The sequence below is a fragment of the Corylus avellana genome, chromosome 2 (genome assembly GCF_965113065.1).
Source record: "Corylus avellana chromosome 2, dhCorAvel1.hap1.2, whole genome shotgun sequence".
NCBI lineage: Eukaryota > Viridiplantae > Streptophyta > Magnoliopsida > Fagales > Betulaceae > Corylus > Corylus avellana.
The window spans coordinates 31802252-31807251 of NC_142491.1; the positions used below are offsets into that span (position 1 = coordinate 31802252).

Here is a 5000-nt window from a genome sequence, read left to right on the forward strand (position 1 = left end):
TACTCTTGTGAAATATGACTTTGTAGATCTTTGAGTTGGCTTTCCAATGACATCAAGATCACTTTAATCTGAGCTACACAACTCTCGATATGACCTTTTTAGTGAGACTCATTGGGTGCAAATCATCGCTCGATCCCAATTTGCTGTTAATGCTCCAAGAAGTGTCTTAAGCCGCATAATTAATGGAATGAGTTGCAAATATCACCTTAAAGCCGCATTTTTCTCTTAACAACCTACAAATCACTAAAACACCAAAACTAACCAAAACATCAGAACGTAATAAAGCTAAAGGCTTAGCAAATGCAAATTAAGGGGTCCAAATATGCAATATTTGACACTCATCAAATACCTCCAAACTTACATTTTGCTAGTCCCTTAGCAAAACAAAATGAAAGCAAGAAACATATGTCCGCTGTCATGGGAGAGATGATTGCATTTAGCATATGCAACAAGCCTTTTAAACTCCTAAGCATCCCTAGTGGACGAGTGAAGTCTCGTGAAAGTTTAACAGAAATGATACCCACAAACATTTTTAGCACTTTGTCATTGACAAACACAATTTTCACACAAACGCATGGTTCTTACATTATGAGCAGGTTTAACAAAGTAAAAACCACAATCAAATCATCAAGCCAACCACAAATCATTCAACTCAAAGGTGAAAATTTGAGACAACACAAGCTCCAATAGGTGCAAAGTGAGACTAACACAAAGTTAAGAGGCTTCAATTTTTCTCAAAGTTTGGTGTACCTCAAAATTCATAGGAATTCACACAGATGAAAACACCAAAGGCTTAGATCAAGACATTCATTTATATATATATATATATATATATATATATATATATATATATATATATATATATTATCCTCAAGCCAAGGTTTCATCAACACTTTATCCTACAAATCACAAGGGGCACACCTTAATCAATCCAAATCTCATACCTCACAGACTTTATGCTAATGTGCTTGTGATAATCAACTCAGACATGTGAAGTTTCTCTAATCCACCAAGTGAGTCAAAGGACTCAAATTTCTAATGACATGCAGTGTTCAAAAAGTTAAACACACTAATGACATGCAAACCACAGTTATGATGTAACTCATACCCAATCAACAACATAGCACAATTTTTTTTTTTTTTTTAAACAAAATAAACAAATAAAAACAAACAAAAAGACACAAACAAACAAACAAAAAAGACTATGTGTTTTTCCACACCCCAAACTTAAATGACACATTGTTCCCAATGTGGCAAGAAATACAATACCGTGGGATGAGAAAACTCAAGTGTGCAATGGCCAGGGCGTCCCCCAAACTTGAACTCCAAAACACCTGTCAAAATCTAACAGAAATATTTCCTCATAGAAACAAAGATCAAAAGATTAATTGTTGATAGAAACAAAAAGAAAATGACACAAAATAAAATAAAAATAAGAAAGAAAGAAAATGTGCAGAAATTAAAATGGGGAAGAAATTTTACAGTGCTTTCCCCGATCATTTGGATGTCCGACCAATCCCTTCCACTATTTCTTCTTAAGAATTTGATATCCTTCTCGAAGGATGTTTCGCCATCTTATGTAGCCAACTTGCTTGCTCCGAAGGATCTTTTTGGGACGATAATTCCTAGGTTTGCTCGCTTGTTTGCGAAGATCCTTGAGAGTCTTGGCATAAAATGGCTCTTTGAGACATTGAATAAGTGGAGCTTAGGGTTCATGGAATGTCTCAGGAGGGATTGTGGGGAAGGAATGAGCTTCAGTTCTCACTTCCTTGTCATTGGACAGACTTGGAGTTGGTAGGGGATCAATTTGGTCAACTTGCTCTTCTTTTTCTTTCTCCTCATGGTTACCCACAATGAAAGGCTCAGTTGCTAATGAGGGTGAGTTAGGGAATGATATCTCAATGGTTTCCCCATTCTCAGTTCGCATCTTGGGAATGGAGCCTAATAAAGCATCGGCTTGCTCAAGTAACTTGTCAAGGTCTAGGTCACATCTGAATTGAGCAAAGCACTTTCCCAATGGGTCCTCCAGACTTGGCTCATCAACAGTCTCCTCAACAATTTTTTCTCTCCCAATTGCGGTGGTGGCTTGGACATGCTCATGATAAGGATTGCTAGAATCATCCTCATCAATCATGTAGTGTCGTTCAGCCATCAACTGACTTTGAAGCTCATCTTCCTCTATTCTGGTGAGTTCAGCAATTAAATGACCAAGCTGTCCTTCCAACTTTTCAATTGCTTGAGTGTTGGCCATGGTTGCATTCTTCACTTCATTTATGGCTTGGGAGTTGACCATGGGAGCATTTTTAAGCTCTTGTAAGGTGTGTCCATTAGACTGTATGAACGCTTTGAGGGTGATTTCCAATGATAAATCGTGTGGAGGATAATTGCAGGGTGAAGGGGTAGAGGATTTGTTGTCGAACTGCGGATATTCATAATGGTGCAGTTCATCAAATTATGGAGCATAATTTCCCATAGCATTAGCTCAACACAAGAAATTAGAATGGTTGCTCCAGTTTGGGGTGTAGCAATTAAAATTTAATTCAGACCTCGGACTGAAGAAGTTGGTATTCATCTGCTCATGTGAAAAATTGAAAAATTGTCCACAGGATGGACAATTACCTAAACTATGATAAGGGTTAAAGCAGTATGGACATGGTCCATGTGGGTAAAAATGGTGAGAATAGTTGGTAGAAGCGGGTGTCCTACAACTAGGGGTAGCATTAAAATTACCTAAAGGAAAATTCATGCTTATCCTCATTCTTTAAACAAAACACACTTCCACATGAAACATTAACCAAAATTTTTTGTTTTTTGTTGGTTTTTTGTTTTGTTTTTGTTTTTGTTTTTTTTTTTTTGAAAATAAAATAAACAAAAATACCAAAAATTAAAAACAAAAACTCACAAAACGGACCAAACATAAGTTTGACAAAATTCAAGGTCCTAGCCCATTTTGGTGCAGTCTGCAGAGGTGCGCTCGAGCGCAGGTGAGGAGAGATCGAGCGCAGGTGTGAGCTGGTCCGGCAGGTGTGCTGCTGATGTGCGTGTGTGCTCGAGCGTAAGCGAATTGCGCTCGAGTGTATGTTTGCTGTGCGCTTGAGCGCAGCTGGGGAGGATCGAGCCCAGGCACGCTTCGTCTGCTGCCTTGCGCTCGAGTGCGAGTGGGGTGCGATCGAGCGCACTAGTAGGGAGTAGATTCCGTAGAACTGCATAAAAAAAAAAAAAAAAAAAAAAAAAAAAAAAAAAAAAAAAAACCAAACTCTTTTTTTTTTTTTTTAAATTTTTTTTAAATTTTTTTAATTTTTTTAATTTTTTTCTTTTATTATTATTTTTTTTTATGGTTAGATGAAAGAAAACATAACAGATAAAAATAAAAAATAAACAACAATTCCAAAAAGAAAATGAAACAAAAATATACCTAAACTAGTAGAAAAATAAAATCAATTTAAACAAAAATCAATTTTCACAAAAACAAACAACTCCCCGGCAACGGCGCCAAAATTTGATGTACAAATTTAATTGTACTCGCAAGCGCACGAGTTGTGTACAATAAAGTGTGTGTGCAAGTGCGAGGTCGAATCCATAGGGAGTCGTGTTTGGAAAAATCAATTTTTTTATTTAAACCAATTTTATCTTAACCTAGTTCCAAATTTCGTATTTCTGTCATGCAAAAAAAATAAAAAATAAAAAAATAAACTAAATGATTTGAAAACAATTAATAGGAAAAGTACTAAGGTTATCCGAATCCGCCTCCCCAAATCAAACAACATGTTCTTGCATTTTATGCATACAATAGACAACCAAAAAGTTTATACATTGTTCAAAAGTCGTAAACATGCACATTAAATCATTCGATGAATCCATCCGTTAAAAGAATCACAACGAATATTTAATTGAGATCAAATCATCCACTGTATCCGTAGATCCCAATGGATATTAGTCTCAATCCAATCATTCGATGTATCCCTAGACGAAACACAACGAATATAAAATTTAGCTTGAATAAAAGAACAACATTCAATCAAATGAAATTAATCAAACAATTAAATTGACTTTGAATAACAATTTAATTAAAAATCACATTGTATACGTAAAACGACAAGAACATGAATGTTTATCAATGACGAGGCTTCATCTTCAACCTTAGTTGAAGATAGCCTCTCATGACAAAAGAAATCATAAAGAAACTACATTAACTTCATTAAAATCAAATGCTTACAAAAGAATTCGAGTTCAAAGTGACAAAATGCCCACAAAACACGAAAATTACAAAGAATGGCACCCATGGCACGCCTCTATACGTTTACAATGGAAAAGAATGATATTTATAAGCTAATTTTATGATTTTAGCACTGCCAGGTTGGCCGAGTGTGCTCGATCGCACTCGTGCAACATGTTTTCTGTTGCGCAGGGCGCGAGTGCGCTCGAGCGCACTTCCAGTCGGAATTAGCCTACTCTTGTGAAACATGACTTTGTAGATCTTTGAGTTAGCTTTCCAATAGCACCAAGATAGCTTCAATCCGAGCTATATAACTCTAGATATGGCCTTTTTAGTAGGACTCGTCGAGTGCGAATCATCGCTCGATCCCAATTTGCTGACAATGCTCCATGAAGTGTTTTAAGCCCCAGAGTTAATGGAATGAGTTGCAAATATCACCTTAAAGCTGCATTTTTCTCTTAACAGCCTGGAAATCACTGAAACACCAAAACTAACCAAAACATCAGAACGTAATAAAGCTAAAGGCTTAGCAAATGCAACTTAAGGGATCCAAATATGCAATATTTGGCACTCATCAGTAACGTTCCTTCGTCTCCAAGGAACACATACTTGAGGTAACTAGGGAGAGGCTTCAAATCTGAAATGGGGGCCTATAAAACAGAGGGTAAAGGCCTCTCATTAGAACTTGGTAACGCAATATAAGGAACATTACCTGATTGCTATAACTTCGGAAAATCATTCAACGCTGCAACAGTTTCCTGCAAATCAGTACTTAAGGCTAACG

The 5000-nt window shown here is 36.6% G+C and overlaps 1 pseudogene; it reads right to left on the minus strand.

Moving 5' to 3' along the window:
• LOC148587623 (uncharacterized) overlaps window positions 1-5000 on the minus strand; it is a 10363-nt pseudogene that overhangs the window by 3778 nt on the left and 1585 nt on the right.